The 15356-nt window shown below is 45.3% G+C and overlaps 1 protein-coding gene across 1 annotated transcript in view; it reads right to left on the bottom strand.

Annotated features, from left to right (window-relative positions):
- Igsf11 (immunoglobulin superfamily member 11) overlaps window positions 1-15356 on the bottom strand; it is a 121683-nt gene that overhangs the window by 61587 nt on the left and 44740 nt on the right. The window lies entirely within an intron of this gene.

Raw genomic sequence — 15356 nt, 5'->3', positions numbered from 1 at the left:
CAAGCTGAGGACTATATGCTCAAATAAAAAGGAGTGAGATCACATTCACAAGAGTCAGATTGACACTTACAGCCAGCCATGTGGAGCGCTTTTCTCTTTTCCTAATCTGCATGCCCACTTCATCCTCACAAACTGAAGGCTCGAGCAAGTTTCCCGTCCCTCCAGGCCCCCACTTTGTCTAAATTCTATTCCTAGGCCGTCTCTGGGACACCCAGGGCTCTGCCCACACGGGAGTTGGTAACATAGCACCACATCGAGAGCAGACAGCTGCTCCTGCTAGCTTCTGTGACTGTTCCAGAAAATGCGCCACGGACGGGAATGGGAAGGAGACGGGCAAGGCCTCCCATCTGCTGTGGACCCCCAGGGAACATCAGTCGGAGTTGATCGGGGATTTTGAGGGAGAGCTCTAAGTTAACCATATGTTAGATTTTCATTGAACCAACTTATAAAAAGTTCTTAAAACATACAAGAATGCTAATGTTCTGCCCTCAATCCCCCCACCCCCACAAACACACACACACACACACACACACACACACACAGTCTCTGAGCCACACTGTCTAACTTCAGGTAACCATTTCTTTGTCACTCTTGTTCTCTACTCCGTATTTGCTTTTCAAGTCTCAGATCAGATATCACTTCTTAAAGAATCCTTCTCACAAACACCCCTCCCTCCCAGCCATTTCTCAAAATACCCTGTGCTTTGCTTCTCAGAAATGTTTCAAAGAAATAGGTGAGTATGCAAGCAAGTGAATAAATCGATTTGAGGTGCTTTCCTCTGTAGAAATGTGTCTGCTGTCTGTTTACAATGCGTTGGCAAGCAGTACCACCGAGGAAGCCAGAGATCCCTCCAAGGTTACTGTAGATTCTCTTTACTCTCACCTCGAGGACACACTCCAATACCCTTACTGTATACTGGCTAATTTCTGGCTACAGACAGACTGATTTTTGTTTTTACTGATCGATTTTATTAAGGTTGACTTATAAGCAAAACATTATAAAATGCAAACTACTTGTAAAGGGCTATTTGTGACTTTAAAAATGTATTATGAAGGGCTGGAGAGATGGCTTAGCGGTTAAGCGCTTGCCTGTGAAGCCTAAGGACCCCGGTTCGAGGCTCGACTCCCCAGGTCCCACGTTAGCCAGATGCACAAGGGGGCGCACGCGTCTGGAGTTCGTTTGCAGAGGCTGGAAGCCCTGGCGCGCCCATTCTCTCTCTCTCCCTCTATCTGTCTTTCTCTCTGTGTCTGACGCTCTCAAATAAATAAATAAATAAAAATAAAAATAAAAATAAAAATAAATGTATTATGAACTAATGGCAAAAAAAAAAAAAAAAAAGAATCTCACAGGTCATCCTAAAGAAGGGCTCGTGGCCTACTTTTCTACAAAATAGGTTTTGTGTTGCTCTCTGGGCAGGGGGAAAACCAGCTCACGACTGGAGGTGGGGGGGGGTGAAGTAAGGGAGAACAGAAAAAGATTCCTGTGTGCTTGAAACCGCTCGGGTTTCGCTTCCTTCCTTCCCTGTCTCCTACTGCTTTGGGCCCCAGGGAATGATATGAGCCAGAGAAGCAATGTGGGGAAAGAGGACCTTGCCTCTCTCAAAGCTGACATAGAACCACCCTTCTGCAGAAACCCTCCTACCACCGAACAGAAAATAAAGCCGACGAGGGAGGAGAGCAGTGTTCTTTCCGGCACATAGAGAAACACTGAGGATCTAGAACAAAAGGAACTCATGTGTCAGAAAGCTACCCTAATATTAGAAAACTTTTCACAATCGAGAGAAATTACATGGCAGTCAGAAATAACTGCTTTCTCCCTTCAGACAGTGGGGAAGTATTGACGAACGATGTGAGCTTGTGATGCCCGGCTTCCAGAAGTTCTCCTTATAACATATACCATTGCATTAAAAAGAGAGTTTAGTTAGCTTCCTATATTTAAGTGACAGTTGAAAAATTAACACCATCGAGTTTTCTAAAAATAGAGCAAATCAGCTTTGTTAGAGATGCGCACAGCGCAGCCACCCACTGCCTGCTTCTATTAGCGGCGAGAGGGGGTGAAACGCAGAATCATATAAAAAGTAAAGCAAATAATGGTAAGATTCACCTCACACAGTCATACATCACAAACAGCAATGGTTTCTCCCCTATGGACAAATAATTTTTCAGTATCTGCTATGAGAGCTACATGTTAGAATTCAAGAAAAATTAAGAGAGGCCAGGCCCCTAAGAAGCTTGTCATCTAACTGGAGAAGAAGCAATTGCAAGAATGGAGCCACTGCAAACAAACAGTAGACGCATGTGCCACCTTGTGCATCTGGCTTACATGGGTCCAGGGAAATCAAACCTGGGTGCTTTGGCATTACAGGCAAGCATCTTAAACGCTAAGCCAAAACCCCAGCCCTTAAATACTTTTTTTTTAAAGCAAGACTACTGAGTTTGAAGATAAGGGAAGGTTTTAAAAAGGCAGCATAATCTGGACTGACCTTGACAATGGGTAGGATTTCGACTGGTAAAAGAGAGGAAGAGGATGGCTTGTGTCTGCGTATGCGGTAGAGAAGTATAACCAACAAAAGAGAGGGTAGATGGAACGTGAGACACGGTGTTAGTTTTCCATCACTGGAACAAAGGCCTGAGGCCATCACTTGTGGAGGGTTCATCCAGTGACTGTTGCTTCGAGCCTCTGCAGGCACTGCAGGCAGAAATGTGTGGCAGAGCAAAACTGCTCACTGCCTCATGGCCAAGGAAGAAAAAAAATTAAAAACAAAAAACCCAGAAAGGATTGCGAGTGCCTCTCTCCTGTTCACAGCACATCTTCCAATGATGTGAAGACTCCATACTAAACTCCACTGCCTAAAAGGTTGTACCACCGCCTAACAGTACCACACCGGGGTCCAAGTCTTGAACAAATGAGCCTTTGGAGGACCCATGAGCTCACGATGGTTTCTACTGACTATTCACTTGACAGGACCTAGAATCACCTGTGAGGTACCAGCATGTACGGACTTATCTTGATCCGGGTTGTTGCTGGAGTCCTGGTCTCTATCTACGGGAGAGAGCCGGCCGCGCAGCGACATTCGTCACTCCCTTCTCCCTCGCTGCGCTGAATGTGACCAGTTCTGCTTCAAGGTCCTGCTGCCATTTCTTCCCTGACAAGATGAAACTGGAGGGTGTGAGAGAAGGCTTGGTACTTAAGGCGCTTGCCTACGAAGCCTAAGGACCCAGGTTCCATTCCCCAGGACCCACGTAAGCCAGATACACAAGGTGGGGCATGCGTCTGGAGTTTGTTTGCAGAGGCTGGAGACTGTGATGTGCCCGTTCTCTCTCTGCCTCACCTCCCTCCTCCCCACCCCCAATAAATAAATAAAGATTTGAAAAGATGGAGCTGGAGCTGTCAGGTAGAATAAACCCTTCCTCCCCTAAGCTGATTTTGTCAGGCATTTTCTCGGAGAAACGAGCAGCTGCGTGATACAGAGCTGTCACCAAAGTCATCTGGCAACAGGAGACTGATGAGGAGACCAGCCCTAGTGAGAGGCTGGAGCTGGGGAACAGAAGCAATGGAGGGACCCAGACTATAACGAAGCTACATCCAGGCCTGTCCTTCAAAATGCTGCTCCCCTCCCCCCACACACACCCTGCCAAGAGCTGCTGTGGCAGGTTCTGTGGCAGAGCACACACTCGGGTATGAGGTGTTTTGTAAAACTGGGCTTCACTTTTGTTTTGAGGCCCCCATTTTGCTGAATGGGCAAGCGAAAATCTCAGTCAAGTCAAGGTGATCTCATTTCCGGTATCCCTTCGCAAAGAGCCACGGCCAAGTCCCAGGGAACTCCAAAATGCTGCATAAGGTCATGGAGACGGGGAAGGGTGGGTGGAGGTGCTGAGACTTTTATCCTGCGCAAATCCATAGCTCTTCCACCCAAAGTCCCTCCTCATCCCTGCCACAAGCCTCTGCACGTCGGGCTCTCCTGTGGCCGCACTCACGCCCTTTCTGGTAAATGCTATAGATAGTTCCAGGGGGCTGGGACAAATATCCAACCCGACACAGCGTGTGAGAGGAAGGGGTTATGATCTCAAGCTCACAGATCCAAGGAAGCTCCATCAATTGTGGGAGAAGCTGATTCCATACATCAAAGCAGAGATAAGCAACCCAACGGCCAGCAAACACCAGAAAGTCGCTAACAGGACCCCTGCACGAGCTCAGTGCCTCTCTGCGCCCCTTTAGCTGTTATTCAGATCTGGCCCCAGTGGCATGCCTGCGCTGTGGCCTGCTAGGGCTGGAAGCTGCAGAGTCAGCTTTCATAAGACACTTGAGTTTGTGGGGGCATACACTGAAACTACCACAGGAAAGAAAAATCTCAAGTGTTCTTGGCACAGGAATATGCAGGGGTGCACTAGGTTTGTCTGCCTAGCACCCACTTCCACAGATCTCCAGCAAAAGCAGTGCCAAGGCTGGTGGTGGTGAGGTGGCAGTGCCAGGGGCTCGCCCTTCCGAAGCCTAGAGCCAAGTCCCAGTGAGTGCCACACCCACAGATGTGCCTACCTCCGTTAGCTCTCTGCCCAGATGGGAAGCTGAAGAGACACATGTGAAAACCAATGTCACCATAAGGTGGCAGAAGGCCCCGTAGTGACTCAAGGACACAGAACACAGCTTGCATCTGTGGCTTCATTCGGAGACAGTGGCAGCTCTCCGTGGAGAAATCTGTTGGGTCAGCTTTTATTGAATGAGCAAACTTCAAGGAGTGAAAGTCCAGTAACGGAAAACAAATACCCAGAGAAAAGCATCTTAGGTTTGTGCGTGCACAGGAGGAAAAGAGCAGCAAGCACTCAGGGCTATGCCAGACTGTGTGGCTTGCACTTGATCCTGGTGACTGAAACAAAAAAATGAAAAATACAGAGATAGAGAAGTATAGTTAGTGGCAAAAGAAACGCATCCTGTCCACCCCCTGCTTGTCCTCACCTCTGAACGTTCTAGCTTATTAGTGGATAAAGAATGGTATGTTTAAGGTAACATAGTCCAGCTGTTACATTCATATCGATTCAGTAAGAGATTTCTCAAGTCGTATCAAGCTGCTGTGCTCAGAGACAAACTCTAGAGCAGGGCTACAAGAGCAGAAAGGAAGAACTCGACAGTGTTTTGCTCTAGGGCTTCTTCTCAGTAAATTTTCACCCAGGCTTCAGATTTGGGGGTTCCCTCCATGCTTGTCTCTGATCCCAGTTGGCCAGAACTAAAATAACCAATGATGTGGTGGATTCTGAATGCCCGGGTCTGAACATGAGTTCCTCATGCTCATGTGACCTAAAAGCACACGGGAGGCACACTGTCCTCATTATAGATCTGTCACAATACAAGGCCTCATTTATTCAAGTTGAAAATATTACACTATAGTCAATCTCACTTGAGCTTTTCCAGAACACTCTCTTAGTACCTTTTCTGTCTCCAGTGGATTTATCACTTCCTAAAATGCTTATTAGGAATGTTGTATACCTCGCTTTATTGTCTTCTTGCCCACAGGGTCAAAGAGACAGGGAATCTTTGTGTTTTTAATATTAGAAAGCACTGCTCGAAGAAAAAGAAGAAAATGCTGCTCAATTACTAGCCGTTGAGCAGCTTAGTTCATTGTGACTAGATTTGTAGCAAGTCCAGCTTAAGGCCTGGGACACATAATTCAAGGATAAATGAAACATTTTCAGATATGTAGTCCAGAGCCTCAGTGCATAAAAGCAAATTAGGCATACAATAGCCCCTGAAAACTGAAAACAATGAATGCTTTTAATGAAGAATTAGCACCTCCTTAAAGCAGTGTTTGACAAGATGAAGTCCACACCATAAATGAGTCAAGAGTGGGGGACCTTGGTAGGTGCTGCTGGGACTCAGGGAGACCTGAAGCAAAGACGCAGAGCCCGGGCAGGCGCACCGGAGCGCTCCTCCACCTGGCTGCGTCCACTAACAGCGGGGATCGCAGTCACTCTAATTATGGTGTCTCGTTTCATTTCTGTTCGGACTGCTCACTCCCAGCCTCCTCCTCCCAGTGTGACGTCCTCTTTGCTCTGCCTCGCTGAGCAGCTCTCACCCAGGCACTTGCCCCTCCCAGCAGGGAGCAGAGCTTGTCATACGTAGAGAGAAGCCAGGCCTCTCCTGCCCACTAGCATATGCCAAGCCCAGCAGTGGCCTGGCACACATAAACGAGGCCTGGTCTAAACAGAAAGGGGCACGGACAGCGCAGAATGAACTGTTCTGTGTATAAGGCCTGGGCACACAACCAACAGTGAAAGGCATTCAGTGCGTCCAGGGTAATTCCACACAGAACTGGAGAAAATGGCTTTCTCTTGTCAAGTGCCTGAGTGAGGAATTTGGTGCCTTGAAATTGGCGGCACCAGGGCTCTGAGAGAAGGTTAAACAGAATGATGAAATAAAGACCCAGCCAGCTTTTGAAGCTGCCTGTCTGCGCTCCCAAAGACTTGGTGCCACAGCAACTTGAAATCCCAGTGGAGGAGGCACTCTGACATTGCTTCTACTTCCGAGGGCCTTTGCTTCGGCCACTGGCACTGACCACTGGGCATCCACCTACCGAAAAGCACATACTGAGCAGTGAAGGGCTCTTAAGTAAAACTAAGAGGCGATAAGTGACGGGATGCAACTGGCATAGTGGGGTGCTGAGCTGGACCTTGAAGGCTTAGAGAAGTGAGGAAAGAGGGTGAGGGAAGCGCCCGTGACAGAGAGGGAGGACACCACACTGGCTGGGAACAGGGTTCATGTGGAAGAGCGACACAAGATGAAGTGGGCCAGGCTCTTCACAAGTTATCTTAAATGTCGGGGTAAGAAGTCTGTCACTGCAAACATACAAGCCTTCAATAAAAGCATCTGAATAAAAATGGTACAGGGATAGAATCGTATTTCTTTAAAATGCACTTGGTGGGCTGGAGAGATGGCTGAGTGGTTAAGGCGCTTACCTGTGAAGCCTAAGGGCCCATGTTCAATCTCTCTCCGGATCCCACATAAGCCAGACGCACAAAGGCAACACAAGCACAAAGTCGCACATGCGCACTAGGTGGTGCACACATCTGGAGTTCAATTGCAGTGGCTGAGGCCCTGGCGTGACAATTCTCTCTCTCTCTCTCCTGTCTCTCTTGCTCTTGCTCACTCGGAAATAAAACTGAAAAAGTAAAGCACACTTGGTAGCCACAGGCAGATGATCTGAGGAAGACCACGTGGAAGAACGCCTCTGGATTCACAAATGAGAACCACCTTTCCTAAGTACTGGCAAGTGCCGTAGATCAGAACAGTGGGCAGAGAGGGAAGACTGTCAAGTCCCTTGGGAAGCCCTGTCACAGAGAGTGGAACGCCACACAGGAGCATGGGGGACACCACCAGGCACCTCAGAATCCCACAAGCTTGAGCACATCTGTTACAGACCCTCATCTTCTTGCCCTTCTCTTTGAACATCGTTTTTATGTGATTAAGTCCCCAAGAAATGCTGCAGACACTTAATTTTGCCTTTACTTTCAATCCCCCCCCCACCTTTTCTCTACCCTATGTGGTATTAAAAGTTTGAGGCCAGGTTTCCATCTTTGTCCCTGCACCAGAGCCCATCTTCTCTTTCCTTCCACAATCTTTCTTATCTATCACCTTTGGAGTTAAGCTCATTTAAAATGTATTTGTCAAGATATCTAGTTACCACTATGATAAGAAAGCAAGGTTTCTAAAAGCAAAAACAACTGTCCTCCTTTTCCCAGCTTAAATATTTCTTAGTTTCCTTTACTTTACCTAAAAGATTAGGCCATTAATCTCCAGTCTCTAAAACAAGCCTAGAAATAGCTCAGCCCTCTTTCCTAGACCAATATATGGCACAAGCCTCATCCTAATTGCTCTAATTACATGAAGAACATAATGAGATCCAGCAGCAGATGGCTATAGATTAAGTTCCACAGAAAAGAAATTCTCCCTTAGCCTGTTACTGAAGAATCTTGGCCTTGAAAAAAAAATTCAAAATTAAATCATTTATTCACAAAGCCAAAGATAACCCTAAATGTTATCCAACTTTTCTATTTCCTAACAGTACCTTTCCTTAAGAACAAATTCATCATTTTATGAAGGTTTCTGTTACCCTAAGAAACAGATAATCTGTAACCTGTATAAAAATACATTTTTAAGTTTATAGAAAGTTGTTAGGAGTTCAAACTATGAACCATATATTTCCACAAACCTACATCATTATACTATTATATTATATTAATATCATATTATTATTATTATAGATGTGCTCTATCAAATACGGAATCAAGAAGTAACTTGGCCTAACAACAAAGTCTGTCTAAAGTATTGCTAACTCTAACACAATCAAAAGCCAGACTTCCAGTCACCATTTTAATAATCATCACTTTAAGCTTAGAGTCCAAAACTTCAATTTCATATAATATCCTTAAAAATTAGTGTGTTATCTGGGTGTGATGGATATGTGTAATCTAAAGTGTCTGCTCAGAAGGCTGAGGCAAGAGGATCAGAAGTTCATGATCAGCCTGGGCTACATACAAAATTCTTGTTTCAAAACAAAACAGTTTCAGGCTGGAAAGATGGCTCGGCTGTTAAGGCACTTGCCTACTAAGCCTAAGGACCCGAGTTCAATTCCCCAGTACCCACATAAGCCCATAAGCTAGATACACAAGGTGTTGCAGATTCTGCCATCCACCAGCAGTGACTAGAGGCCCTGACATACCGATTCTCTCCCTCTCTCTCTCTATCTGCCTCTTTCTCTCTCACAGTCTCTAAATAAATAAATTTTTTTTTAAGTTTGGGGGTTGGAAAGATCACTCAGTGGTTAAAGCATCTGACTGCAAAGCCTGCCATCCTGGGTCCAATTCCCTAGCACCCATGTAAAGCTAGATGCACAAAATGGCACATGCATCTGGAGTTCATTTGCAGTGGCTAGAGGCCTTGACATACCCACACACACACGCTCCCTCACATGCTCTCTCTCTCCCTCCCCCCTCCCTCTCTCTTAAAGATTTTTAAATTGATAAAATTGTTTAAAAAAAATAAAATGTACTTCCCAAGATGGGAATATTTTCCCATTTATTAGGGTTCTCCTCAAGGATCATTTGACTGTTATAAATACACCAGGCACTACCTACCTTCTCTACTGTAGTGAGTTACTATGGTTTTATGCTGCCCCAGTAGCCATTTTATGTAGGTAGGTAGGTTTGTGTGTGTACATGCGTGTGTGTGTGTGTGTGTGTGTGTATTGCTTTCTCAGACCAAAATCAAGACATAGAAGTTTCGCATAGCTTTCAGCTCTCTCCTCCTGTTTCCACTCTGATTAATCCAGAAATCTACCTTATCCAGCTCCCTCCTGATGACTGCCACCCCAGGGGACTCTCAGATTTCACATGCCGCATGAGTTCCTCATCCCATGCGGAGTCCTTTTATAGATCCAGAGGTTCTCTTCCAAATGACGAGTTAGGAACCCAGTCACCTGTGGATCTCTACCTCAATACATAGTCTCCACAAACTACATTGTAGAAGGCTTTGACTCATGAATGATGCCAATCTCCTCCTCACGGCTTCTTGTAGTCTACCTATGAACTACAGAATGAGCACACAGCTTCAACATAATTGAAAGGAAATCAGGAAAATACAGCCACAGTATGGCTCTGAAGAGAAAAAAGAAAAAAGATTAAGTGAGCATACAGTACTGTCTCTGACCCAATGACGTACTTGATGCCTCAGATGTCCAGAAGTCTTTATATACATGAGCATCTTTAACACAACCACTTCATGATAGGCATTACTATTAATGTCTTCACTTGGCCAATATGAAAAGTAAGGCCCAAAGGAGGTTAAAAGGAGCTCCTAGGCAATTGGACAGCAGCCCAGCTAAGAGTCAGTCAAGCAGTGTTTCAGAATAGACTATGCCCAGCTGCTCTCTGCAAGGTCTAGGGCGCCAGCATTCACATATCCACAGGGTTCCATACAAAAGGAAGACTTGGATAAATTCTGAGTCTTGAGAACACAAAGTGAGAAAGAGAAAAATTTAAGCGAAGAAAGCGTTTTGGAGTGGCGATTTAAAACCAGGCGCCATTCTAGATATTGTGCTCCTATTGCAAGCAAGCACTTAACATTTCAATCAAGTACAGATTATGGGTCCAGTTACACAAATAAGAAAGCAGACTCACAGGGATTAAATAATTTAACTAAGATATTACACACAGCTAGGATTAAAACCCAAATCTATCCAGCCTCACAGCCTACACAGAACTTTACCATGATTCACTGCTGTTCACAGAGCCAATGGAAACCCTGGTCTGCAGGTGACCTTGTCAAATTTTAACTTCATTTTATTTATGTGTTCGCTCATTTTGTAATTAAGCTTAATTCTGGTGCAAACATTCATTTAGCTGGGACATGGAAACTTATTCTGCTCTTTCAACAATTAAAGCTAATAAAAATTAAATGGACTGACAAGATGTACTTAAGGAAAGGGTTGATGTTCATATAACCAAAGCAATGTCGAGACTTAACAAACATAATTGGGTTAGAGGGAGAGTAGTGATTGGACCCAAAATATTTTTCTTTAATGGACAGACTAAATTGAAAAAGAGAGAGTGGCTGGAGAGATATCTCAGTGGTTAAGGTGCCTGCCTACAAAGCTTAATGACACAGGTTTGATTCCCCAGGACCCACATAAAGTGAGATGCACACTGTGGTACATGCAAATGGAGTTTGTATGTGGTGACCAGAGACCCTGGCACACCCATAATCGCTCTCTCTGTTTCTCTCTCTCTCTTGTCTCTCTTTCTCTTTTGCTCTGTATGTGTGTTTGTCTGTCTCTGCTTACAAATAAATAAATAATTTTTTTTTTTTTTAGAAAAGAGAGGGAAGAGGCCAAAGGAAGAGAAGGGGGGAAGAGAGGAGAGAGAGAATGTGAGTGATTGACCAATCTATGCTTTTGAAGGAGCCAGGTCAGCAGCTGACTTTCTGGGTATACTCAAATGGAAGGGGGGAAGGAAAAGGTTGCTATGAATCTCAATATTGACAGGGTAATTTCTTAAAGTCATGTACGGACCATAAAGTAATAGAACAAGAGCATCCAAGAACGAGTTCCTCGGCCCCTCTGAAATAGATAAAGCCTCCGTCAGAAGGCAAAGTGTAGAAGATCACCTGAAATCTCTGGAGCTGAAAGAGCTCTGGGTGACGAAAGGCTGTCACTCACAGAGCCTGCAGAAGGGCAGACGAGAACAAAGGCCGCTGCAGCTGGGGCAGTTACAGTGGCCCCTGCAAGTGCCTGGAGAAGACATCCTTGCTTTGCTAATAATGTTCTCTGAACCTTTTTCTAGGAACTAATAATAAAATTAATAATGATAACATGTTGCTTGGAAGCCCACCCCGAGTCAACAGAAAATATGCCGAGCCATTCTACAATGAGCTTGAGGTTATGTAAAGCATCACGTTAAAATTTAATACCCTTCAAGATCCAATCTTAGTTAATTTCAAAGCTGTACTTCAAACCAAAAGGCATTATGAGAACTCAGAATGAAAGGGAGGTGGCGGCGTTCTGCCTCCACTAAGCAGAGACCTGAAGTGGGAGGTAAGGTGAATCTGCCAGGCAGTTTTGTTGACAGCGTTATTTGGGATATGCTCCAAATGTGGCTCTCCATCACAGTGTAAGATCAAAGGGACCTTTCACTTGTTTCTCCCATCATTATTATCAGGACAGATAAAGTCAGCATACCTGGCCCTGACCTCTAGTAAGCCCCAACCCCACGTACCAGGTTGGCTGCTGGTAACCCTTCCCCTTGGGTCACATCCTGCAAACAGAACTGATTTACCGTCTTTCTCCCAAGTCTGGTCTTCTTTTACCATCACAAGTAAAAGCACCCAAACAAAGAGACTCGCCCTGGAGGGGCTTCTTCCTTGCAACACACTCGCAGGTCTCACCTCCTGGTGTGCCCTACCCCCTCTCCCCTCAGTTTATCCCCCCCCAATACACTCCATCCCACACCAGAGCGATTCTTATAAAAGGCAAATGGGACCTGTCACTGCCCAATACAAGAGCCTTGGAATGAATGGCCCCCTTTCTCCACAAGGTATAAATCAAGTTTCTTAGCATGACCAAAAAAATAAAAAAGGCCTTCAATGAGTGCCACTGACAGCTTCATCTTCTGTCTCTTGCCATCTTACACCCCACCTAGGGAGCCTGAACCAAGTTCTTTCCTCTGGTTTTTGCAGAGGAAAGCAGCCATGCCTGCTCAGAACCAACACTGCCCATGTAAAGGATTGGCAGGAAATAATATTTTGTATGCTCAACCTAACAAGAAAATGAAAGGGGGCCTTTACTGAGGTTTTATCACATTCACAATACATTATGCCAAAGGCACACTTTCCTGATGTTATTTAGTCACTAAGTTCAGTCACTGTGGAATCCTGAGAAGGGACAGGACAGCACCCAGAGAGCAGCAGACTGGATCCAAACATTAAAACATGAAGTTTGGGCTGGAGAGATGGCTTAGTGGTTAAGCACTTGCCTGTGAAGCCTAAGGACCCCGGTTCGAGGCTCAGTTCCCCAGGTCCCACGTTAGCCAGATGCACAAGGGGGCGCACGCGTCTGGAGTTCGTTTGCAGAGGCTGGAAGCCCTGGTGCACCCATTCTCTCTCTCTCCCTCTATCTGTCTTTCTCTCTGTGTCTGTCACTCTCAAATAAATAAATAAATAAAAATTTTTAAAAAAACATGAAGTTTTACATGAATACAATGTGCTTCTCACTTAAGAAAGGAATGTAGAAATTAAACAGAAAGAAAAGGGAATAGAAAAAAATTAAGGAGAAAAAACATTTCAAGTTCTCCACTGTTCTCTCTTTCCTCGGCACTCCTCAGAAGAACAAGAACTGTGGGTAATGAGGTCATCTAAGAAGATGGTATTTACTAACTAAGAAGGTAAGGTAAGGTTAGTAGGTCAGTAAAGTTAAGCATTAATTAGCTTCATTCCATTAGACAAATATCCACTAAACTCTTAGAAACCATCTCATAAACACATGAGCCAGCAAACATGAGCAGAAGCCCGGCTTCAACCCATTGCAAACAGAGCTCAACGCGCTAGCCTCCCCGGTGGTGCGTGTACACTCTGGCACGCGGGACCCGTGACCAAGAAGGAAGCACGAGGCTCAGCTCAAATGCTGCATGGGATGCCTGCAGAACACCAAGTGTGAGCTCTTTCACTCACATGCAAATCCCAGAGGCAGACAGGTCTCTTCCAGGAACTAAGGAAGCGTGGAGTGCCTCTCACCCTTCTTGCACACACGCTCCTGGTTTGGGGACATGGCACAGCAAACTGTCAGCACTGAGGACAGCTGGCTAGTGTGTGTTTGAGCTTCAAGTTTAAGAGCAAGAACTAGAACCAGTCCAGAATCTTCCACTCCTGGAAGATCTGCTTAGTGCACGTTTGGCTTGCTTGGTGGGGGTAACCCAGACCCCATCACACTGCTTCCATTGCCAAACAATGGTTGGAGTTCATCACTCAGAGAACTAAAAGGGCTACAATTCAGGGACACCAGGCAGAAAGGCCAACAACAGTAGCCTTGAAAACTTCCAGGGAAGAAAGAATGTAGCAGCAACGGAGTAGGCATGTGACTGAGACTTGGCAGCTGGCCCTGTGGGACAGTCTATGGGCAGAGAATTCACGTCTTTTCTCTGCTGCCAGAGGCCAAGAAGGCATCACGGCCAGCCTCCATCAAGCTAATGATCAATGAGACCTTCCTAAGAACAATGAATGAATAAGCACAAAGCCCCTCTGTGGGACTTGTGCATATGACTGATCAGCAGTACTCTAGCTACGCTTTGGAACTTTTACCAGCATTAATGGTTCAATATTAATCATGATTCAAATATGCAACCAATGCAGGGTTAGCACCCAAGCTGGTAAGTCAAACTCAGAAACAAATGCCAACCACAGAGTTCAGCTTCACTTATCATCGAACACTAAATTGAGACACAGGGGAGAAAATCAGCTCCTATGAAGATTAATAAGATGTCTTAGAGAAGGCCACAGTATACTTATGGAGAAAAAAATCAAAGAGCAAGTCAATATGCTACGATAATTCTTAGCACAACACATAAGTGGTAGTGCATAAAGATCACTAGCAAGAGACAAATGACAAAAGAAAGCAAGTAACTGTGGCCTCCTGTGAAGACCAAAGGGAAGAGGGACAAAGCAACGCTACAAATAGTTTAGCCTGGGTTTTTACTGAGGACGTAAGTGGCGTTAGGAATACAACCTGTCCAGAGTGACCTATTAGTCGAGGTCAAACCCTGAGCACAGCTCGGGTTCCCGATGGTCCCCCACACTGTTCAGAAGCCACAGGAAAGGGGACAAGTTCTAGGCTTCTGAAGTGGGAATGCAACTTTTTCAAATATTTTTTATTTATTTGAGACAGGAAGAAAGATCCACACAGAATGTGCAGGTGTGCCAGGGCCTCATGCCACAGTAAGCGAACTCCAGACGTATGTACCACGTTGTGAATCTGGCTTGACGCGGATACTGAGGAACCGGACACGGGCCATCAGGCTTTGCAAGCAAGTGCCTCTGACCACTGAACCATCTCTCCAGCTCAGAATACAACTTTTGAAACTGCAGTTCCTACAAGCATTTGGATCAACCCAATATACGTGGAGAGGGAGAGGAGTGTGGGAGCCAGCTGTCCTTGAGGTAGAAACCTGGAGGACAGAATAGCATCTCCCTAAATTTTATCAATGAAACCCCCTAAAAAAGTGAAAACTGTTTCATGTGTAATTGGCAGCAGCAGGCATGCTCCTCAAGCAACCATCTGTGAGAAAACTTGCTTCGATGAAAGCCCCAGTTCCAACTTCCTCACCTGCAGCAAACAACTATTCTTTATCACTTGTGCTAACAATCTAGTGATGGCACCTGTCTACACTCAAGAGTTCTAAGAGACCACTGAAATTAAGGCATTTTACAATAGAATTGCCCCTATTTTATCAGGTCTTTCCTTTAATTATACATCATGACATTTGAAGAAATACTCATATGATATTTAACTCTTCACAAGCTACACCGCAAAGTAACATGCAAGCAATCATTATTATCTTTTGTAATTTTTTTGTTCATTTTTATTTATTTGAGAGTGACAGAGACAGAGAGAGACAAAGAGGCAGAGAGAGAGAGAGAGAGAATGGGTGCGTCAGGGCCTCCAGCCACTGCAAACGAACTCCAGACGCAGCATCTGGCTAACATGGGTCCTGGGGAATCGAACCTTGAACTGGGGTCCTTAGGCTTCGCAGGCAAGCGCTTAACCACTAAGCCATCTCTCCAGCCCTCATTAGTTTTAATGCTGCACGTAAGTCATTCAACTG

Source organism: Jaculus jaculus, chromosome 4 (genome assembly GCF_020740685.1).
Source record: "Jaculus jaculus isolate mJacJac1 chromosome 4, mJacJac1.mat.Y.cur, whole genome shotgun sequence".
Lineage (NCBI taxonomy): Eukaryota > Metazoa > Chordata > Mammalia > Rodentia > Dipodidae > Jaculus > Jaculus jaculus.
The sequence above is the reverse complement of the archived record's forward strand: the minus strand, read 5'-3'. Positions and strand labels throughout refer to the sequence as shown.